Source organism: Podarcis muralis, chromosome 3, assembly GCF_964188315.1.
Source record: "Podarcis muralis chromosome 3, rPodMur119.hap1.1, whole genome shotgun sequence".
NCBI classification, from domain to species: Eukaryota; Metazoa; Chordata; class Lepidosauria; order Squamata; family Lacertidae; genus Podarcis; species Podarcis muralis.
In genome coordinates, this window is record NC_135657.1 from 32,981,045 (window position 1) to 33,005,855 (window position 24,811).

General features: G+C 40.5%; 1 protein-coding gene across 2 annotated transcripts in view; it reads right to left on the minus strand.

Annotated features, from left to right (window-relative positions):
* Positions 1–19,551, minus strand: part of LCLAT1 (lysocardiolipin acyltransferase 1) — an 80,226-nt gene extending 60,675 nt beyond the window's left edge. The window contains exon 1 of one of the 2 annotated variants that reach the window (XM_028724474.2): positions 19,327–19,551. The gene's annotated coding sequence lies outside the window, so the exon portion shown is untranslated. The remainder of the gene's footprint in view (positions 1–19,326) is intronic. The other variant, XM_028724473.2, reaches the window with a different exon arrangement.
* Positions 19,552–24,811: the final 5,260 nt, after the last annotated feature.

A 24,811-nucleotide genomic window follows, 5' to 3' on the forward strand; every position in this document is an offset into this window, starting at 1 on the left:
CTAGCTGCTTAAACTAATCCTTTAATTCCTTAATGTCAACTTAACTTTTATCACATGCTTAAAGTTTCACGTCAAACTTTTTGAAACCTGCTTCTCCGGGCAGGTTTCTATATACAAAAGATAAACATAATCTCAATGTTTCCTGTGACATTGATTTCTTATTCCTATAAGCGAGTGCTAGTCTTTGTGATTATCTATTTTCCATTCTTTTAGCTTGAGAATATTCAGATATTTATTTTTACTACTACTATTCATGGAGAAGTATTATTGTGAGTTTGTGGCAAAAATGATTTCTTCCCATATTCTAAAGTTCAGTTGAACTAAATCAAAACCTTTTATGGTTTCCAGAAATGCTTTAAAACAAGATCTTGGCCTCTACAGTAAATGAGAATGCACGCATGAAGAATTGCATCCCATGAAATACATGAAACAATATGAAATCTATTCCTATCTTCTGGTTAAAAATAAAAGTCTTAACTGTTTCTAAAATTAAGAAATGTCCAAGCAGCTGCACAGCAGCCAAAATCCGACCTCTACGTTCAAGTGCATTTTCAGCTTCTGAAAAATCTTCAGAACCATTGATCCAATTTAGAAGCCTACTTTCAAATCAGCTGCAATCCCCGTCTCTGCCCACCCCCAAACTCTGACTTCACCATCATCAAAGGAATATAAATACACACTTTTCTCCACCAAGTATCGAAAAAACTGAAATAATCATTAGGTAGGTTTCTTTATATTTTGCTATGTCATCTTTCAATCCACTCCCCTCAGCAGATGCTGAACTTTTTTACCCTTCTGGACTTCTCTGGATATCAAGAACTAAACCAGCATCTCTTCTCAAACATCTCTAGGTACTATTGTTTAAAAAGGATGAACGAACAAAGGAGTCTTGTGATATCTTAAAGAGTAGCAAGATTTATTTTGGCATAAATTTATGTTCACTTAATCCCATGATCTTTTCTGAGGTTTATGAACTTTGTGAACATGACAAATCAGTTCTGAAACTTAAGACAAAAACTGGTTTCATATAGTTAATTGCCTTATTATGCAAGACAATAAAAGATGTGAGACACATCCTGAATTGAACATTTGGGGTGAAATTTATGCTAGTGACATGGAATATAGTTTGTATTTTCTGACAATCGTATTACACTAATGCTTTGTTTTACTTATCTTCTTCCACGTACAGTCATTTCATTACCAGTTTGCTGATCTGTTGGTCCCAACTTATACAGTATCTATTCTGGCATAGACCGTTATTCCTTTTTTTTTGCCTTCATCCCTTCCCATCACAATCCCAGCAGGACTTGGGCAGGATTCTCTCTCCCTTCCATTCAAGCTCTTCAAATATTAAATTGCGGTGACAAAAAGGGAGTGGGTCACTGGATTTATATCATTCATACAGAAGTGTGATGCACATTCTGCTAGATTTAGAATGTGAGTCCGATTTGTAATCTTGGTTTGGAGGGATAGTCACAGACAGTTTTGCCAGTTTGGACGTCATGGCAAACAGCAGTTTGAGGAAATCAGGAAGTGTTTTATTAAGGCACATATAAGAAGGAAGGAGCATCTTGATTTCTGAAAAAACAAATATGACCTTAAAGCAGCCTTGGTACATACTTCCAGCACCCCCAGGCAGTAGCTTAATGTTGATTTTTATGCTGTTAAGCTGGTTCTTGCCTTGTTTTATATATTATGTTTGACAGATTTGACAGATGTTTTAGTGGGTTGTTGTTGTTTTAGGATTATGTTATTTCATTTGTGTTTCTATTAAAAACATTGTTAACTACCTCAGAGGGGCTTTTTTTCAAAATATAAGAAAATATTAATTATATTCTCAAATACCAAGGACAGATCAAGAAGGTCATAAGTTTTTTGTAGGGAACAAAACGCCCACATTAAAAGAAGAAAGGAAATCACAGAAAGACAATGAATGGCTCAATACTCCCTCCCTCTTCTCATTTGACCTTACTCTCAATGAACGCAGCGTTAAACCAAAAAGCCATATTGAGAACACCAGGTAAGTTATTTAGAAATGGCTGTAAAAGGGGTGTCAAACAGTGAAGCAGCTGCTCCATAAATAGAGTGATGGAAAGAAGCCTCATTTTTATTCTCAGCTGTATTCCTATTCATGAAATCTCACACAATCTGGACTTGAGCAGCAGTAGCAAGAATTGTCCAGAGAGGAATAGCTAATCAGCCACAGCTTGTAGCTTTCCCCCCATCAAAACTGTTCCTGTTTGTTAATTACTCTCTCTCTCTCTCTGTGTGTGTGTGTGTGTGTGTGTGTGTGTGTGTGTGTGTGAACAATTCCATGTAACTGCTTCACATCTTTCTAGACACAAACCTGGTCAACTCATTCTTTACATTTCTACCATCTCATGGTGCTCATTTCAACAGCAATAAATGCAATAGCTCTTTGGTCATTTTTGCTCTGAAAAATGGAATGAGTCAAAAAAGAGCAACTATACTACCTCCCAAGGGATTCAGTTTTGTTTTGTTTTTGTTTTTAATTCTGTTGGGATAGTCACAACCACAAACATCTGTAATGGAATGCAAGGCTTATTCGTGAAATTTCCACTGATAATTTTATTTTACAAAGAAGAAATGGATTGCGTCCTCTATTTTGAGAGGGCCTTTTTAAACCTTTCATGCTTCCACACATACATAGGAGCTCCAAACTTTAAGAACCAAACGTGTTTGGCACATAAGACACCAGTGTTAACTGGCCTTTTCCACAGCAAAATTTATGAATCACAGAAAGCATACAGATGCTGGCATTATCAGGGTTCCAGTATTTGCAGACAGGCCACAGGTGCCTTACATGCTTAACTTGGGAAACACTAGTGTAACACTAGTTTACATGCAGCAATCATATTTGCTATGAAAAGAACACAGCTCCTTTTTAAACAGGCACAAAAAACCCTCTTATGCTTTCTAGCAATTCAGTTTTCAGATGCAAAAAATGTGAGAAGTTTACTTTAAAAAAATAAAATTGGGGAGGGGGTGTTAAAAACAAAAACAACCCTCAGCCATAGTTACTGGTTCTGTCTTTTTAAAAAGAAAAAAAAAAGTCTGTTTCCTTCAGTAGTTCCCATCAATTCCAGTAGGGACCTCATCTCCTGCTTTATAAATGCATATTGAATATAAATGCTTGCTCTACAGGTTGCATCCTGGCAACCCTGGTTAGCAGGATGTTTTGATCTCTTCACACCTTAAACTGAAAACGATATCAATGTCTATTTCTGCGGCATTAAAAATCAAATCACTTCGTATCTCCCTGTCAGCTCCGTCAGTAATGATCTTGGAGAGGACAACAACAGGGACAAACTGAAGTGCCAAATTCATTGTGGAAAGCATCTTGTATTTTTAAAACATTTCATAAAGGGTGGGTTAAGAAGCAATTAAAAGCCACCATTAAAAACTGGCAACTTTGGACTGAAGAAAAAATAAGCAATAAAGTGTATATAAGTATACAGTCTTCTTAAATGGGGTTTGGATAAGGTTTTGTCCTTAACTGGTGTTTAAAATAACCATATTTTTTAACTGAACCATCTTTTTAGCTCAATCCCCAATTAGATATTTGACATTTTCCTCAATAAAATGTTGAACCAGCAGGTCACTAACATCTTCTATTTCATGAGCATTACATTTGTGACATCACTTGTTCCACTTTCAGTAAAAAGTGCATTTATTTAATTTTAGAGAATTTGGAATGTCCAATGCATAGGAAAAACAATGACCTCAGCTCAAAGGCACCTGCAAGAGCTGGGAAGGCTAGTTCATCAAACTTAACTAGGGATTTTTGGGGACTATTACCTCCTATTTACATTTACAAGAACTTGGCATAATGGAAAGAAGTCATCATATATCTGCAGCCACTTGTACAGGAAGATCACAAAATTTTGTAAAAGCTGTTTCCCTTAGTAGAGAGCTTAATATAGTTAAATGTTCATATGAGAGCCAAATGGCACATTAAACAGCACAATTCTACCACTTCAGATTACAGAGAATGGAATATTTTTGGCTGCTCCATCTCCTGGTGAACTCCAATTACTTCTAAGAGAAAGAGAGTGTCTTTAGCATCTCAAGATATTTCCTAAAAGAAATGGGCAAAACAGTTATTCAACAGCACAGAAAATGGACCAAGAAGAAATTGTTTTAAAACTATGAAAAGGTAAAGTGAGATTAGACATCAGAAAAGAAAACCTCCTAATGGTAAGTGGAAAACACTGGTGATGGAAAACATTTGCCTGAGTTTGTAGTATCTTATTTCCTTGACAATTCCTTGAAATGCCAGACAGATGTCAGTCACAGATAACTGTGTACAGGTAAATCATACCCCTCGACCTAATCTCAAAAGCTGTTGAGTGTAGTAGTTTGCTCATTAAAAAGTTGTTGCCACCACAGGAAATTGGAAGGGAACAGTTCCAATATGGGATGAGTGTGCGAGGGAGAAAGTCTAAGAAACCTTCTCATTCTAGGAGCATCAGGCAAGGTTGGGGAAAGAAGTGCTCTGGTATTAGCTGGAAAGGAAAATAAACTTTGCTTCCAGAAGCCAAAAGATGCAGAGGGAGGCTTGGTTACACTTATTTCCTCATTAAAAGGTAAATGTATGAAAGGACCCTTAGTAAACACATTTTGAAGACAGAGAAAAGTTGTTCGTTTTTTACAGAATGGTTGATGGTGGGAGAGGGCAGGAAGGGATTTTTGCTCAGTAAACCCTGGCAATGACTGAGCATACCTTCTCGTCCTTTTGTTATTTTGGTTCACGTTGCTGACATTTTTCAATCTGAACAACAAACAGAGGGGGGAGCGGATTACTTGAGGACCATTTCCCAGGCTGCCTGGACTCAGAGGAGTTGGAAGACTGCCTCAGGAGATAAAAGCATAGATGCTGAAACTCCGAAACAACTTATTTTTAACAGAGAGCATGCATTCAGAGAAGGGAGAAAATGCCTGTAAAAGAAATAAAGGCCATGCTTTGTCTCCAACCAGAGGGATAGTCTAGTTATATGCCTAATAAAGGAAATAGTTCTTTTCACATCTCCTGACATACACCAAACAGTGAGCTGGAAGTGGGATGTTAAAATACTTTGCAGGGCTCAAACCAGAACCTTGCTAGTACAGTCTTATGCTGCCCAGGAAACCAAGTTGGAGCTTAGCCAGTCCTCTTAGTCCTTTCAGTTACCAGCTAGTCAAGCATCAATGGCATCAATGGGCTTTGTACCTCAAAACAAAAGTTGAGCTTAGCTTAGTAGCTAACTGACAGCCAGTGCAATTATTTCAGCAGTGTAGTGGGGTAACCAAGATTGCTGGTTTCAATGGGATCTAAATGCAACTAATTTAATTTACATCCAGTCTATTGAGTTTTCACTTGCAACAATGATCTTCATGGAATTTACTCATAGGTTGCCTGCTGTGCTTTTAAACCGTACTATGATACACAGAATTGCAGGAGCTAAAGCTTCCCCACCATTGACTTTAATGCCAGCTAAAGCTTTGAATGAATGATGTCTGCATGCTACCTTCATACATTTGATCATCTAGAGTCCTTTAATCTAACACAAGACTCTTAGCCTACCAACTGATGAAGCATTCCAATCAGATCTGCAACTCAGTTCTGGAAACATTACTTTGAATTCTCATAATGAAAACTTCCTTTAAAATGTTATTGTAATAATTCAACATTGGCTGCAGCTTTCTTGACAGCTTGTATTTCTTTAACAAAACTGTCTCAAATGGATTGTGCACAGCATTCTTTCAAGAATTAATTTCCTTTCAGTGTAAGATGTTAAGGCACTAAAAGTGTGAGGAATTCTAGTCTTGAGGGATACACTAGCTCTAAAATGTTATTTTATAATATCCCACTGACTTTTTTTGAAGATATAATGTTGGCTAAAGTTCTATTTTGGGGGAACAGAAAACTATTTCTTTCCTGTAGCAGTTCTAGTGTAAAACTGTATGGAACAAACATCTGATGTTATGTATTTTTATTTCAATATAAAACACGCCATTTTAAGTACATAATTGTTAATTCTAAAGAATTAAATGCCAGTCATTACTTTAAAGACAGAATTTCCTGATGTCACTATATTCTGAAGAATTCTGCAGCTGGAACTGACGTAAATAGAACAGCACAGTTCAGCCAAACTACATAGCCTCTGTTTTTTCCTGCCTTTGCTTCCCATGTGCTCTTAAAATACCTAGTTTGGGGCATCTAGAGGTCTTGTAATAACTTCATGAAGCAGAGTCCCATAAAAGGTCAACTAAGAAGGCAGATCACATTGGTTAAGTATGTGTGCAGGTATGCACTCAATCACACAACACACTCTACAAGCGGGGAGGATGAAATCCTGCACAGGTTTACTCAAAAGTCCAAATGAAGTCAAGACAGTTTACTCCCAGGTAAGTGGGCAAAAGACTGCAGTCTAAGAGTTTGTCCTGCACCTGTGTACACAATCTGCACGCCAGGATGTGAATGAACCAGCTCTCATTTTAGCTATTACAGGGGACAATTTGCTCTACTAACATGAAAAAAGGTAATTACTACTTTGAAAATTCTCCACCTGGTGCTGCATCCATTCATTATGTTGCTAATTGCTTTTTTTTTTTTAATGTATTTTAAGACATGGAAAATTTTCCATGAAAATAACAGCAGGGAGAATTTTTCCACCCCACCTCGCTGATTAGGAAAAAGTGAATAGAAAGGACTGTTCAAGAGCCAGACATATTTTACATCAGTTAGGCTACTTTTCCCCTTACGTACTCAAAGCAGAATTTAGAGATGAACTCAGGCTCCTTTGATGTGTTTGAACAGGTAAAACAAGTGAGGTCTTCAACAAAATGTTGAAGTAGGGAGTGCTCCTGTGTTCCAGGCAATTATAGGCTACTTCTCTCCCCCACCCTAGCTTTCCTCCCCCCCCCCCCATTCCTCCCAAACAGTCAGCATTGTCAATGAGCATGCTGAATGGGGCACTTAGGGCTTCGTCTCTTGTCACTAGTGCGCCCCCCCCCATAAAGGGGTTGGGGGGGGTTGGTACTTCCGAGCATGCTAATTCCTTGCTAATACCTCCCCCCCTTGGGCAGTTACATTTGGAGAGTCAAGTTTTCTATTAGTATATTTGACAGTTATTTAACAGTCTACAGTACTGATAAGTACTTGCTATTTTATGAACCATCACAACAAACTGCTAACATGACAAAAAGACTACTGAATGAGCACACATCCATTTCATTAACAGGTTGATGTCTTCATTCAATCTCATTTCTGCTTTGGCCAAAGTTTATATACATTTAATAAGAGTCAACCCTTGGAACAAAACAAGAATTTGTAGTCAGCATAGGTTCTGTGTTGAGCCACCCTGCAGTGTTAAATGAAGGAATGAAACAATTTTCATATGAAAGAGCTCCATGCCTACCATTAATGCAGTTTTAAGTTGTGAGAGATTGCTTCTAGTAGCTTGAGTTCCTACTTAAACAGGTATTTTTAAGGTTAAGCTCTGGGACCTGAAACCCAAGATATAACCACTGATGTGGGATAACAAAATTATAAATTGAAATGTCCATTCTGGCATGAAAATGTTGCCAGATATAAACATTGGAAACAGTGGATACTTGTCAAGTTTTCTTTGAAACTTTTATTCGAAGGCAAATAAATTTAAACCTTATGTTCTCAACAGCTCAACACTCTGTTCTCTGAAAATCAAGTTTTTGTGAGAAAGCCATCCTCTTGTCACTTGCAATCATTAGAAATATATATATTTTAGAAACTTATTGCAACTCACAAAGAGTTCTTTCCAAGATAACATAGTGTAAAACTGAAGTGCTTTTCTAGAGATAGCAAGTTGAAACAGTAGGCCCAATGCCATGAAAAATTCAGCATAGGAACAATTACATCCTCAGGAAAAATAGGATCCTCAGTGAGTGAACAATTACAATTGTGAATGCTGCTTGGAATGTGGTTACCTCACTGCTCCTATTGAAGAATGCCCTTGATGGAACTAGTAGTGCCGCATCTCTGCCTCCTCAGAGGCCTGGTCTATTGCAAGGCTTTTAAAAGAAGCTTTATAAATTTGTAAGGTAAAAGGTAAAGGTACCTCTGCCCGTACAGGCCAGTCTTGCCAGACTCTAGGGTTGTGCGCTCATCTCACTCTATAGGCCGGGAGTCTATCTGGTCCATGGAGTCACGAAGAGTCGGACACGACTAAACAACAACGCAAGCTGGAAATGATAGGAGAGAGCTGGGAAGTCCTCATAGCATGCGAGGAGATCCTCCCCAGAGCCCAAATCTGTTTTAAAGTTTTTTTTAGAAAAGGGAGGGAGGGAGGGAGGGAGGGGGGAACTTATGGGCTCCAAAATGGCGTGAGGGAGCTCTCAATGCTGCTGCACTGCCCTGCTCAACAGCTGTCGGGCAGGAAGCTGTACTGCTGCAGGCTCAAACACATTGTTCTCTGCCCTTTCTGGCAATCTGTAGGCAAAGGTACAGTATGGGTTGTTTTTTGTTATGTAGCGTTCCAAATAGCTCTGAGCTTCATTGTTGTAACAGAAGAAATCAACCTAGTTCCCCACTCATGCATTTCACTTACTGTATGTGCACATGGGCCCAGAACGTAACCCACACATAAGTGGGGAGTCACCTGCATTTGAAATCTTTCAAGTATATTAACACTGCATCTGCTTCATTTCTTTTACTTTTAGGCAACGGATACACAAATATTTATCAGCATAAAAGAGCAATAGCAGTAAGAGGGAGACCTCAAGACAGCTTCTCATTTTCTGTACTCATGAAGGCAAACAGATGATCGCCAAACAAACCCAATGTATCTCTTGACATTTCAAAGGGGAGAGTAGTGAAGTCTAGTGCCATTTTAAATGAGCAACTATATGGCATGATGAAGTCCGGTTGAGTTACAGAGAAGAGAGAATACCAAGCTTCTTCATTCTCAGCAAGAGGAGAGGAAAATAGAAAGAAATACTTGCTACAACACCACCACATTTTTAAAAATGCCTCTGCAACCTGCCAGTGCTCTCATCCACTAGTGCACAGATCTCCCTCTCATTCACTTTTTTTTTTAAAAAAAATGATACACAGTATTGTAAATGGCAGTCTTCCTGTAACATGTTTATCGCAGCATGAGAGAGCAACTGCTTTCCTGTCCACCTGTCCTGCAAAAGGCAGATATTTCTCTGATATTTTACTAAATTCCAGTGCTGCAGCAGGCAAATGAGCAGAGCAGAGGAGAGGTAATCATTTAAAGAAAGGAACTGGGGAACATTGAAGAATAGAAGCTCTGCAAGCTTAGGAGTTTTCCCTCCACTTTTACAATCTAATTTTTGTGAATAAGGGTTTACAAAGAGGCATGTTAAGGCCCAACTCCTTAACTTTTCCACATTTGGAGGTTTTAGACCAGAAAATGTAAGATGTTGTATACTTCTGAGCTTTTATTAGATTTATTGCAAAAAAAAAAAAGGGCAAAACTGCCAAGTAACAAAATTAATGACAGCTTAAAAATTTGGGGGTGGGGATGAGATCCACTCAGGCAATAGTCTTCTCTCCTCTCCTTCCTCCACCTTGCAGCCCCCTGAACGCTTCCAAAATGTGTTCCAGAGGGTTGGAGAGCAGTCTGGAAGAAATTTTGGGGCATGTGGGGGAAAGAAAGGAAGAAGCAGTCGGACTGCACAAGCAAGAAGTCCATTCTGCTCGCAGGTGGACTCCATTGGAGATCACCCAAGAATTTCAGTTGTTCGTTGACCAAGATAAAGCCCTGAAACAGCACTGGCTATTCAAAAAGAAAAAAAGAAAAGGGGATAGGCTACCAAGGCCAACCACAATTTTCTGAAACCCTATTTTTAAGTGCTTGTTAAACTATAAATTTCAATACAATCTGAAGATTCAATTATACAAACCATTCCAGGATTAAGACAGTATTTTATTTCAGAAATGCATTTGGGAAGGGTCATAACTGGGTGGAATGCTTTGCACACAGAAGGTTCCATTTCCAATCCCTGACTTCTCCAAGGAAGGCTGGGAAAGATTCCTGCCTGCAAACCCTGGAGAGTTGCTGCCAGTCAGTGCAGACAGTGCTGAGTTAGAGGACTAAACAGTCTGACTTGGCATGAGGCAGCTTCCTATGGTCATATTACATATGTTACATATATTTTGCATTTTAAGTGTTTTAACTGAAGCACTTCATATTTCAAACTGGAGCTTAATGGAGTATTTTGTACTTTTTATTTGAATCAGTCAAAGGCATACTGTTTTGCCAAGATGTGGTTGTTTCCATAATATCAAGATATTCATCTGAAATTCCAGAGCTCATTACTAGCTGAACAAAGCCCTTACCACATAGTAACATAGGCAAAATGGACTGGAACATATTCCCAAACAAGTGCCAGAACCAGTGTTACAGGAATCAAGCAGTGGTGCCAATCCCAAGCACAAGACTGAACAATCCTGTGACCACCAAGGGCTAGGTCTAGATTCATGCATAAGCTAAAGGAGATCTGTGTTTAAGCTATTCACATGCTAGCTTTGGATGTTGGGTCAATACAACAATAGATGCAAATCATTTTTTGTTTGTTTTCTACAGTCAACAATCTGTACTGACAAATGATTCCACGGCATGAGCAATGCTTTAAAAGCATTTAATGCAATCTGGGAGCCATACCAATTTTCTTTTGCTAATCCAGTGGTTCTCACTCTCTTTTCATCTGGGTCACACTTTCAGAATAAAAATTTGCTTGTGCCATACCAAATTTTTAATTAATAAGAAACACATTGAAAACAAAAAGAAACAATTCCTAGCGCTACTTGATTTAAATAACACAGAACACAACTACTTTATAACATGATCATGGGACATCCAGAAGTATAAAGCAATGCAGCTACATAAGAACATGAATCATTCCCAAAATAGAATTATAAACGAGCCTCTTACAGACGTACCTTAAATATATATACAAACTCAATAAGATGTGTGAACTTGCTTTTGCTGGGTTATCTCATTTATATTAAGTCTAACTAGAGACAAACAACTCAAATATCAACACAAAAAAGCCTTGCTCTTGCTCTCATTTTGAAAAGCTATCTGCCAATATTCTGCAGATAATTTTATTTTGATACTATATTACACTGAAATGCTTAAATGTTTCTTTGATTGCCCTTGAATCCTACCACCACACTTGCCATCCCTTGCTGCCACACCATGTGGTGCGACACACCCTTTGAGAACCACTGTGCAAATCAATAGCCCCATGGAGCTGCTTTGAAGATTATGGATATGCAGCTCTATCAGAGAGCATTTAACCTTTCTCCAATGCAAATGCCCCTCCAAAGATGCCATTAGCTTTGGGGAGAATTGGGAAGAGCATACAGAGCTGCTAATCAGCAATGCAAAAGCCATGGGAGACCCTAAGAATGAATTTGTTACATCATGTTCGGATTATCCTTCAGTAAATTTGAAAAGTACACCAACAATAAGATCCAACTCAACAAAAATGAACGCAAAGCGTTCATGTGGAAGAACATCCACAAGTACACAATTTGCTTTGTAGAACACCAAACAGTGGGCAGCTATTATTTCAAATAAGCAAGTTGGAGCCTCCAGAATGCCCACAGCATCTGTTATTCCACAGTACATTCTATTTTGGTTCCAATCTTTCATTTATTTTTATGATTTGAAGTGTGTTGCTTGCAGCTGGGCTTCTGTGGTGGCTTCTAAATGTATTGCACTTTGTTTGTGTAGTACATGCTTTCAAACAGGACTTTAAACCACTTTTTCAATTATGGCTTTTCCCAAGAATGTAGATGGCTTATGTGTAGCAAAGGAGATGCCTCACAGTAATATATACCTATTAGATCAGGCATAGGCAAACTCCGGCCCTCCATATGTTTGGGACTACAATTCACATCAACCCTGACCACTGGTCCTATTAGCTAGGGATGATGGGAATTGTAGTCCCAAACACTTGGGAGGGCTGGAGTTTGCCTATGCCTGTATTAGATTAATCTCATACATCAACTGAAGTACTGTGTCCACTTCTGGGCACCCCAATTTAAGAAGGATATTGACAAGCTGGAACGTATGCAGAGGAGGGCAACCAAGATGACCAGGCGTCTGGAAACCAAGAGTTATGAGGAACGGTTGAGGGAGTTGGGTATGTGTAGCTTGGAGAAGAGGAGACTAGAGGAGATAGGATAGCCATATTCAAACATCTAAAGGGGCTGTCATGCAAGATGGAGCAAGTCTGTTTTTTCCTGCTCCAGAGGGTAGAACCTGGACCAATAGAGTCAAGTTACAAGAAAGGAGATTCTGACTAAACATCAGGAAGAACTAGATGATGGTAAGATCTGTTTGACAGTGGAAGGGACTCTCTCAGAAGGTAGTGGACTCTCCTTTATTAGATACTTTTAAGCAGAGGTTGCATGGCTATCTGTCATGGATGCTTTTGTTGAGATTCCTGCATTGCAGAGGCTTCACTAGATGATTATTAGAGGCCCTTCCAACTCTACAATTCTGTGATTCTATTATCAGTGTAGCTTTTGGGTATGCTGCTTTTCATTATTAAACTAATTTTCAAACATTCAAAATGAAAAATTCAAGAATGTACCAAATTACAAACAAAACCCACACCCTAAAAATGAAACAAATTATTGGCATTTAAGGCACCATGCAAAAAAACATTTTCCATGCACATTATAATATTTCACAGTCATTTATTTTCCATAATCACATTATATTCAACAAGGTCAGGAACTCCTCAGTTAGGTGCACAGTGCAAAATTCAGGAGACCAGAAGGAAATGCGTTCCAATGGAAAATAGGATTCAAGATCCGGACATAATGTGTGGGAGGGAAGCCATAGCCCTGAAAGGCATCTTACTTTATTTGTTCAGTGTATTTATATTTCTCAACTGAGCATTTTGTTACAGTGAATGGACTGGAACTATTCTTGCCCTTCACAAACAAAGGGTTCTTTCCATTCACAGAGCAAAGTAGGATCCAGTGAAGGCTTCCCACTGAGGGGAGTGGGTTGGCAATTTTAGTCAATTCCTCTTTCTCCCCGCAGCCCCCAGCACCATGCTGCTTGAGAGTCCTTCAGTCCAACAGAACAGCCCTGCAGGACAAAGGAGAAACTGGTGAAAACTTCTGGGCTGCCCCTTTCCTGCAGTACACTCTGAACACCATTAAGAGCAACTCTGGATCTAGCCCAATATATGCACGAACACATTGCAAATATCCACATACACCAAAATCCAAACAATTATCTCTATGCAAGGGGTCTGTTGGATTTTTCCCTGTTAACAGCCAATTGCACAGCACAAAAGGCTATAGAAATCTATCTGGGGGTTGGTATTTGAGAAGAAAAAACATTAAGCTCCCTTGGGTCCAACAAAGCTCTCTGAATTATGCCTACTGTTTTGGATGATTTTCTTGCACGTCTTTCCCAAATTCCTACCTTCAATTTATTATTGCAGAACATTTACTATTTTCCAGGAAGTGTCACCATCTCTTAGCCTAGCCCACCTCACAGGGTTGTTATGAGGATGAAATGGGGAGGAGAAAGATGGCTACCACCTTGAGATCCTTGGAAGATAAAGGTTGTATATACTGTGGAACCTCTACTCACTACCACAATCCATTCCGGAGGCCCGTCCTTATGGCGAAACGGGTTGCTGGGAGAGGCACCATTGTGCACAGGCGCGAACGGCAATCGCCACTCCTGCTCATGCGCAAAGAGCGATCGCCACTCCTGCGCATGCGTGAACGGCAGCAAACCCACCAGTTACTTCCAGGTTTGCTGTGGTCACAATTTGGAACGTCCGTGAGTGGAGGCGGTTGTAAGTAGAGGTTCTACTGTAAATGGAATGAATGAATGAATGAATGATTCCAATGCTATTTTTCTAGAAAAAGAAGTGTTGGAACTCACCACGAACTTTGTTCTCTTAGAATGGCAATGGCACCCACCTGAGAAGTGCTGGAACTGAATTCCGGCAACTTCCAGTTGAAAAAAAAGCTCTGAATAAAACCTCTCCAAACATGAGAACCGTCTACCCACAGTGTTTCTGAATCATTGGGATTGAGTTTCTTTACTGCTTTCTTCCACACATGGAGATGTGCAAGATTCTGTTGGCAGTGCATGTTCCTGAAACTCATCTGAACATGTTTAAAAAAAGTTTTCCTACAAATTTACATCTATTTATAAAATGAATGGAAAATGTCACCACAGAAACGGTCTACTTTAGAAAAACAAGTACATGTCTTCCAAAATGCTGCCCTCCATTTAGATGTCTGTTTCTTCAAACACTGTAATTATGAGAAACCAAAAGTGATTTCTAAATACTTCAAGATGAAACTGGCACTGATATGCAATTATCTTTTTCAGCTCTACATTGCTTGTACATAGAATGGATCCTTTCCGTGAATTATTTTAGACTGCAATTCTTGACTGATATAAATATCCTACAGAAATCATCCCACGATATAAGCATCTAAGTAGAATGAATAATCTAACAAGCTTTACACATATATAACACTGGTGCTGAAAAATCTATACTGGCTGCCTGTTCGCTACCAAGGCAAATTCAAGGTTTGGTTGTTGACATTTAAAGTCTTAACCAGTGGCAGACTTTGGGGTCTCAAATTTCAATGGTGCCCTGTGTGACGCCAAAATTGGGGGGCAGGGCTGCCTCTCACCTTCCATTCTACATCATAGTTGCAGCGCCCCCTGCAGACCCCCAAGGATCTGCACCCAGTGCGACTGAACCTAAATCTGCCTCTGCTTTGATAACTTGGAAACAGGACATCCTAGGTGCAGACCAGCCAATCAATTCCATGATCAGTCAATTGCCACTTGGGGACAACGCAGAAGCAAGCCTTCTCAGTGGTCACACCCACCCTCAAAAATGCCCTCCCTCGGGGAATTCTTGAGCCAGACACCTCTTAAAAACTTTTTTATCCAAGCTCTACTGGATTTGGGAACTTTAATTTTCTTTTCAACACTATTTGGTTTTCTATGTGGTATACAGTTGTGTTTTGTTTTTAATCTCATTTTAACTAGTTTTTATGTTATGCAATGTTATGCTTTACAATATTACCCCATGTTGTATTTCAATTGGGCTGTATCCAACTAAATTCCATGCAGAGTAGAGCACTGAAATTAATGGACCTAAGTTAGTCTTGTCAATTAATTTCAATGGGTCTACTTCCATTGGGACTAACCCATGTTTATGTCAACTTGTTTTTATTATTGCTTGTTAGCTGCCCTGAGCCCAGCCTTGGCTGGGGAGGGCGGGATATAAACAAAATTTAGTATTTATTATTATTATAAACTACTTAAAATATTATTCTAAGTAATATAAAGATGTTATAAACAACTTTGTAAAGAAAATATGTTCAATGTGCAAATTATTTTGTGCCTTATAACCATAAAAAAAACTTTTTAAAAAGCTTTGCAAAGTTTCCATTTTTATGACAGAGACCTGCTTCAGACACTCACTTAAGCCACAGTTTTTAGGTGATCACAAGCAAGGCATGGCATGCTTTCATGATTTCACACTTTCCCAGCCTCATCTGCCATGTGCAAGAGGAGAAGTGAAAGCTTTCCTTTTTAATTAAGAAGAAACCACAGTTCCAAGTCATGTACAAATGCAGAGGACAAACCAGGATCTCAAGCCAGTTTTGTTTTTTTTAAAGTTGTTTGCAATGGGAACTGTGGTTGGTTCTTAGGCCCCGGCTTGCCTCATCCCTAAACACCAGCCATGTGGGTTGGGGCTGATAGGAGTTGAGCTCAACATCTGGAGGGTCACAGGTTAGCCACCCGTGTTCTAAAGTGAACACAGATTCAACTTCTCATATGTGTGAAGAAGATGGAAGCACATGTGTCCATGTGTTGCCATCACTCACTGTCATTCATTTAAGTCAAAGAGTAAGTCCAGTTATTTAAGCAGCATATGCAACTCCATACTATGTTACAACTTGTATATTGTGGACTTCTCAAATCATACACACTAAACCCTACAAACAAGTTAGTACTATTTTTCTAGATATGAATCACATGATTCCAACATGAAGTATAACATCCGTAACAGAGGAATTAGAGAGTAACCTGAAAAGACACAAAACTATAAATGCACTCATCCCATAACTACATCTGCATTACCGCCTTACATTAATACAGTGCCCCCTCTGGATACGAATTTAATTTGTTCCAGAGGTCCGTGTGCACCCTGAAAATTTCTAAGAAGAGGCACTGCTTCTGTGCATGCGCACACGGTGAAACTACGTTACCCAAAGGTAACGTAACCTGAGGGTCCACTGTATGTTAGCAGCAACACTTTGAAAACAATGCTACAAAATAGTTACAATGAAGCAATGTGAAACAGACGTTTTAAACAGCAGCTGACAGCTATAATCAAACCCAACTGAAAAGCTTGACAAGAAAAAGACAAGATTGAAACACGCATGTTTTGGGAAAATGCATAACTCAGATAAGAAACATTTGAAATATTTGAATATTTGAAACACCATTCCCCTAAGAAAGAATGTGTGCTTAGATCCTTAAAGCCTAGTGTCAGAGCTGAAAGAAACAAACCTAGAAGCCTGGTCTCTCAAGCTTCTAAAACTGATGCTTTGTATCAACTCATGCTTTGTATACCGGTCTTTGTTCCAAACCTCAATGCCTCTAGTTTAAAAGGATTAGGTAGTATGTGGAAGTCCATACCAAACTACATGGACAAATGAGGTAGTTTAATTTTCCCTCATCACTCCTGTACAAAATTGGTACCTAAAGATGTGGTGCCGACATCTAGATATTTAAAAATAAAACCTATAGTTCAAGCCTCACTCACTCTCACCTCAGGTCTCTCAGCTTCTAGCCTCATCAGTTGGTGCAGACCTAGTCCACAAGGATGTAGAAGACCACAAGGGCACCCACAAATCCACAAGTGCTAGAAGTCCAAAGGCAAATGGGGCTTGCCATGACATGTATCAACTTCTACAAGTCAATGAGGGCACCATTGGGAGGGTGACCATTGTTAATCCAATACTCCCAAGCCCAAATTCTGGGGTAGCCATGATGAACTAAGATGGATGGAAGCAGTGGAAAAGTAAATCTGTGTGTAACCTCTCCCAATGTAATAAAAAAACCTGCCTTTGGGAGAGACCTTGACACGTGGACTGCTAATGAACAAAGAAGAATAGCATAGTTGAGTTAATAAGAACGTCTTGTTAACCAATAGACAGAAATTGGCTCTTGGGCAGCATGTGAAACCATACTAATAAGCCTAAGGCAATATGTAGAAGTGGTTTGTTTATAATCTAATGTTGAAATGGAATGGCAAAAGTAACAAACTGGGATTCGTCTGACAGCTCAGCTCCAGCCTGTGAAGTAGCCTGCCAGCTTTATCTCATGATCTCAGTACTGTGATGCATCAGAATCAAGATACAAAATAGGGACCACCCACTTGCTGGCACACAAACTCTCAAGCACCGCCTTTGCCAACCTGGTGCCCTATAGATGTTTTTAAGTACAATTCACATCAGGCATAGCATCTGGGATTGATGGGCTGTAGTACAACACACCTGGAAGGCACCAGATTAGCAAAGGCTGTTCCAGCAAAACAAGATCAAGGTAAGAACATTCCATGCCACTGGATATGAATCTAGCAAGCTTTAGATAATGATATGGAACACATTAACAATGACAAATACAGTGGTACCTCGGGTTAAGTACTTAATTCGTTCTGGAGGTCCGTTCTTAACCTGAAGCACCACTTTAGCTAATGGGGCCTCCCGCTGCCGCCGCGCCGCCACAGCACAATTTCTGTTCTCATCCTGAAGCAAAGTTCTTAACCTGAAGCACTATTTCTGGGTTAGCGGAGTCTGTAACCTGAAGCGTATGTAACCTGAAGCGTATGTAACACGAGGTAACACTGTACATAATTGCTTTATGCACTCTTTCAAATGAATCACATTCAGATTTTGAATTAGAGAAATTTTAAATATTTAAAAGTGAAAAAGCCAATATTAATCTATTTTGACTATGTCCTTACAAAACATTAAATCGTATGTTCAACAGAACAGACTTTACACATTGACAAAATTCTCTCTTTGAAATCATACAAGTTTACAACTGACTTTTAGAAGACATCTGAAGGCAGCCCCGGATAGGGAAGTTCTTAGTGTTTCATGCTTTCCTTTGACACTGTCATCTTATCTGTGCTTAAGTAAGATTGGTAGCTATGGGCATCACTGAAGAGGTAAGCCTAAATAGAGTAAGTGTAGCCTAATAGTTAGAGTGTTGGACTTAGGACCTGGGGTTTGAACCCCCATTCAGCCATGAAGCTCATTTGATGACCTTGGGTTAGTCAGTCTTGGGTTATAAGCTGGAACTTAAGGACCTAGAAGAAAAGGCATCCAAATGTATACACTGATCAGTAAGAGCTTGAGTTTACAAGACAGTAACTACACAGGTGTACATGGGGGAGCGAGTTCTACTTTAGCACATCAGCAGAAATATACAGCAGGGTTGGAGAACCCGTGGGCCTCTAAGTGTTGTTGTGCTCAAATTCACATCATCCCTGACCATCGGAGCAGCCTCACTGAGGCTGATGGGAGTCGGTCCAAAAACATCTGAAATATTAACAGTCTACTTCATCCAGCAAAAGCAGTGTCATGACTGAGCTAAACAATATTAGAAAACTGAGGCAGGTGGCAGTTTAATTAAAGAATGCTATATTATGTACAGCATGAGTCTCAGTGCATACATAATGAGGCACCCCTCCCAATTTTCTTAATAATTAAAGCACCCCGTTGTAATCTGGAATTGAAAGGCAAGGACTCGAAACTAGCACATATTTTAATCCCACCTATATTCGTCGCCAGCCCTTCCTTCAAAGATCTCAAGCTGGCGTTTCCGTTTCACGACCACACTGAGAAACAGACTGGGCTGCAAGAAGACAATTGCGGCCAAGCTACCCCAGGAAGTCATAGCCGGCCAGGGGGTTGAATTGGATTTCCCTTGCCACCGTCCACCACTATGCCGACACGTCAGCATGCAAGTCAACGTCACTTTCTAAAAGGTCTGAGGAAATGAAAACACGTCACACGTGCGCAACACCCAGCTATCAAGAGAGCAAAAGGAAGAAAAGCCTGTTTAAAGAGGTGGAACCGAAGCAGGAAAGTGACGAAGGCCGTTTTGTACCGGGGAAGGGGAGGGGGATAAATTTAGAGCACCAACCCCACTTCACCCGGAGACTACCCGCCCCCGTCCGCAGGGTGAGCCGTTGCCCAGCCCTCTCCGCCTCCAGCCTCACTCCCCTCACCTGATGCGCGGAGCCAGAAGCGTCAGCTGGAGGAGGAGGAGGAAGAGGCCTCAGCCCTCGCGGCTCCTTCACGACGCTCCGAAGCGTCACCAGCAACGGGCGCCTCAGCCCCGGCTCAGGCTGCCGAGGACCCCCATCAGCGCGTCCCAGCCGCTAAGATGCAAAGGCAAGTCCCTCGCCGCCGCCATCTTCCTCCCGCCGCCACCTTCGACCTTCGAACTCTTCCCCCTCCCTCGGGTCACTTCCGGTTCGCTGTCGCCTGAGCTTCGGTTGCCAAGGTGATCTCCGCGCTCTCCCGCGTGGGGAATCGGATTCTCTTAAAGAGATAGCGCCCTTTTTGAGCAACGCCTGCCTTCTGTATAGAAGGACAAGGGACCAACCTTCTTTCTTTTTCCTTCCCCTGCTCAGTTTACGACTGAAGCTCGAGCCACCCAATTATGGCACTCTGTTGTTGTTATTAAGAACAAGGATTTATCCCGTGCTGTGAAATTACCTCTTTTAATGTTGTGGCTTTATATGCCCTGAAACACACCCACCCACCCCAATGCAGTATAATTAAAATTACCACCACACACACACACACACACACACACACACACACACACACTACCTATTTTCATAGCTGTCAACTTTTGCCTTTTCTTGCGAGGAATCCTATTCGGAATTAGGGAATTTCCCTTAAAAAAGGGAAAACGTTGACTGCTATGCCTATTTTTAACACTTAAGTGTTAAGCTAGCAAAGCTTGGAGTGTTATTCCTGTTGTAAATGGTCACTGCGCTTATCTCGCAACACATTTGCGATTTCCATTGAAAGGTCAGGCAGGCTTCATGTACTTACAGCAATTCGTGATCTTTAACCTCCACTGGTGCGTTTGCGTGTGTGTGCACGTGGGGATGTTTGCAAACTAGGGATAGCATCTCATGTATCTGAAAGGTGCGATAATCCATTAGATTCTAAGGGTTTCTAAAACTACACACACACACCCCAAAAATGGGGGAAACAGAAGCCTAGATCATTGTAAAAAAAAAAAAATAGCTTGCCCCATAACATTTAGACAGTGTTCAAATTGTATGAAGGGCTTCATCAGGGTCCTCCACCATTTGTCATCTACAGCAGCCACTGGAAAGAGATGGGACTCCAGGGCCTTCTCCATCAGTTCTACGGAAATATCAGTAACTTTAAGCTCCTCTGGTCTTTGAAATGTTTTCATTCCAGCTGGTCATTTTCAAGAACTCCAGAGTAGCCAGTGTAATAATGTAGGGGCATTTGTTTCCTGGAAACACTGGGATGAGAGAGATCAGAGATGATCCCTGGAGAATGGTGTGAGGGGATGAAGCATGAATGTCTGGAGAAGCTCCAGCACAAAAATAGTTGTTGTTTTAACTGGGGTTGTTGTTTTTTTAAAAAAAAATTAAATAAAAACACTTTCAACAACTTTATCAAGTCTCCTCTTACATTTTTCCAAATGAAAAAGGCCCAGATTTTGTAACTTGCCTTCAGATAGACATCTGCGAACACTGTCCAGCTTGCAACATGTTGTAAATCCTGGAAGCCAGAACCCAAGTTTGGGGCAAGTACTCTTTGGTGAGAGAACCCCAGCGGAGAGTAAACATGCCCCCACATTGCTTAGAGCACTTGCCTATCTCCCTAGAAAAGGTCAACATCTTTGGATGATTACCCATAGCTGAGCAACTATGCCAAATTTTAACTTATTGAAATGCGGCAACATTAGTTTAAGTCTTGTTTTAAATTTATTTGTTGTTTTTGCACTTTAACTGCTTTCAGTTTATTAATCACCTTCCAAACCACTGTCTCAAAGCAATTTACCCAGATGGGTAAATTGCTTTGAGACAGTGGTTTGGAAGGTGAATAATAAATTAATTGTGATCACCATCATCATGCTTTTGGCCATGCCAGCATAGTTCCACTGGTCACTTGCCCTGATATATAAAACCAGGACGGTGTTCTCTATGTTCTGCTGCAACAGACACTGGTGATATGTCTCTTGAGCTTGAAGCTGTCCTCCTTTTTGCTTGCGCAAGAAACTATAGAATTGAACTGGCAGCTGCATGGCTATTTTGGGTATAGACTTTGGGTTCCCATGCTAAAGCATTCAAGATTAAAAACAGCAACACAATAACATTTATTCTGTAGAGCATGTGTGCAGCCATGCAAAGAGCGATGCTACTTTGCTTAAGTGATAAAGTGGATGGCTTGCTAGGTCTTTTCCATTTCTGCATGCTGTGATTCATGTTGACTGGAATGTTTTTGCATTTGTAACCAGAGAGGAGCCAGATTAATAACACGGGAAGGGGCTGCAGTACACAGCCTTTGTACTATAAAAGAACAGTAATCCGGTACTTCATTGCCTTTACTGGGATTCATCCATAGTTCTTACAGCAACCAAAGCGTAAGTGTTCCTGAGTGGAGTCCCTATTCCCTTAACATCTGTTTTTAAATATTTGTTCATTTTATTGTCCTGCCCTTCCCACGCATACCTGCCGTTTCCAATCTGAAACCATGAGCAGCTCACTAGACTCAAATTGCTCCTAACGTCTGTTCTTTTCATTACCACCTGGCTTGTTCATTGGATATGCCGCATAACAAATGGTGCCTTTTGTTGCTGGATCTTCAATGGAGTGTAGCATAGGGACAATTATATGCTGTTCTCTCGATATATGCCTCCTTCATGACATCACTAGATTAAATCGGGGGGGGGGGCATAAGTGTGGTCAGTATCTACTTTTGAAGTTGTAATGCAGTGAGTCCAATTCACATTCATACAGTTTCTGGCATATTGAACAGGTCATGTACAGCTGGGTTATTTAAACTGTTAATCACCTCCCACATGATGACTGGATTTGTGTTTCTGGTTTCAATTTTCCCTTCTAAGGGGGCCTCTGCAATAGCCGGTGGAGTCTGTTTAACCAAAGGAGCATCATATATGCCATGTTATTTCTGCTTTTGGCAGGATTGGGAGGCTTGACTCCAAATTCCCACTTAAGAATCAAATGTTGAAATGGGAATATGAAGAGTGGTGTAGAAAATTCCTCTCCAGCTAATTAATGTGATAATTTTTGTTATAGTGACTATCTGTTACATTGATTGCTTGGGTAGAATTTCCTGCGTCAAACCGATATTGTGAGAAATCTGGTTTTGGAAGTTTTAAAGTATTTATCTGAGTTGTTTATACTTCATTTTTCAAACCAACTTGACTGTCTACTCCTCAGCACTCTAAACTTTGTGATGGAGCACCCTTTGAGACCAGGGCTTTATAGTGCACCAGAACTGATCCTAGGAGTTAGCAGACTGGGAGGTTCTCTTGGAGTCCAGAACACTACCTATCAGGTTTACTACAGAAATGAGAGTGTTGGTGGCCCAAGGAAGTAATGTTCTGGAATTTGGGAGTCCTGGTTCAAAACTGTGAAAACAGAAACTATCTTATCTACTAGATGAAATGCAGACACCTCTGACTTTTCACCATACAAATGGCTTGAGGCACTTTGGAGCCCAAGGAAGAAAATAAAAAGGTTCTCTCATGGTAGCAAAATATATTATATTAAACCCAATTATTGACTATTTGCTGTGCTTGGATGGTTCTTCAAAATCTGGCATCCAGGGCAGGTTGTCTAAGCCTGCCTAATGGTAGGTTCAGCCCAGAGTACACTACAATTCTAACACTGAAGGTTATTTACACAATACTTCGGAAATCTGGTTTTTAATTGAATCTGTACTGGGAAGAGTGTTAAGCACCCTTATACATATACTGGAAAACTGATTATAAACTAATCAGTTTGAAATAATTAGTAGAGTGACTGAGAACAGCTGTTTTGATAGAAAGCAAATGTTTATTCAGAAACTATATATACACTATTAAAGCCTCCATGATATTTTTTTTAAATGGAAAGACCGGTTTTTATAGCCAAAGACAACAGCTAGGGCAAGAAAAGAATGTTCAGTATTCGGCAAAAGGAAGGATGTGATAGACTGGGAATTTATGTGCAATTCTTAAGGCTTTGTTATACTAATACTAAGGATGAAGACTTCATCCCAAAAAGGTCAAAGAAGAATGTGGGAGGAGATGGTAGGTAACACCAGTTTGTCATTGCAAGACACAATTGAAAGTGTTTAAAGAAATATGCATTCAAAACAAAATATCGGTTTGTTTTATTTAAAGAATAGTAGCTGTGGCAATTCCAATTCCACATAAACATACATATTGATGTATAAGGTAGCTTTGTATTCAACCGATGGGTCAACTAAAATAACTATTGGTATGAGCCACAGTTTCCAGAGTGGTTTAACAATCAGTCCCTTTTCCCAGGGAACTCTGGGAATTGTAGCTTGAGGTGGGGGATAGGGGTCTCCTGACAACACCCTTAACAAATTACAATTCCCATGATTCTTTAGGGGGAAGCCATGGCTATTTAAAGTGGAATCGCACTGCTTTAAATGTATAGTGTAGGTGGGGCACGAGTCATGATCTGTTGCTCAACCAGCAACAAAGCCAGAAGTTCAACAGCTGCAGAAACCAGTGCTAATGTAGCAACACGAGCAACTATTTCCACAGTGTAGCTCCCTAGTAGCTCACAAGATCACTTGCCTTTATACCAGCCTGAATGAAAGGCATCTGTCAACATGTGGCAATGCCATCAACATTCCAGTGGTGCCACACTGCCTCTTCTACTCAAGTGGGTAAGGCAGGAAGAGTTGACGGGGGTTGCAGCAGATGCACATGTTTTGCATGGGAAAGGTCCCAGGTTCAATCCCTGGTGTCTCCGGGAAGGGCTTGGAGAGTCTTGACTACATGCTGCTGCCTGTCATTGTTGACAATGCTGATCATAATGGATCAATGGTCTGACTAGCTATAAGTCAGCTTCCTATGTTCACCTTCCCCAGTGCAGATTACCAAGGCTGTCAAGATCTTGTGCAAAATATAATAATGGGATGTCCCTTTTGCCCCAGGGTGCTTGGAAGGTATGAGGTTGCGATAGTGTAAGTAAAGTGATAGGCCTCATGTGCTCCCAGGCTCCTCTTGACTGTCTCCAGCCACCCAAGCAAGCCCTTGGGCCCTCTTGGTCAGGAGGAAGGAAGGACCACAAAAGGTTTCTTGTTTGGGGCTCCCAGCCATGTCAGGACAGGGATGGAGAAAAGCACAGAGCATTGCCACAGGTGTTTTCTGCCAGACTCCAGGAGCAATCCTCAGGCCCATGTATCCTTCACTGCTGGGCATGGAGGAGAGTGCTCTCTGTTGTGAGATGACCTTCCAACTAGCCTCCTCAAAGCCAAGAAACAGCAGGAGTAACGGTTAATGTTCTTTATTCAATTTTCTTCATGCAAGAACAACAGACACCAACAAAACCACACAGCTTGTGCTCACTAGGCATACAGACTAACACACCCTAGCCAGTTCTAACTGGATTATGGAGAAAACCTTCACTGTATTGTTTTCGGCGCCTGCTAAGAACCCTTTTGTTCCAGCAA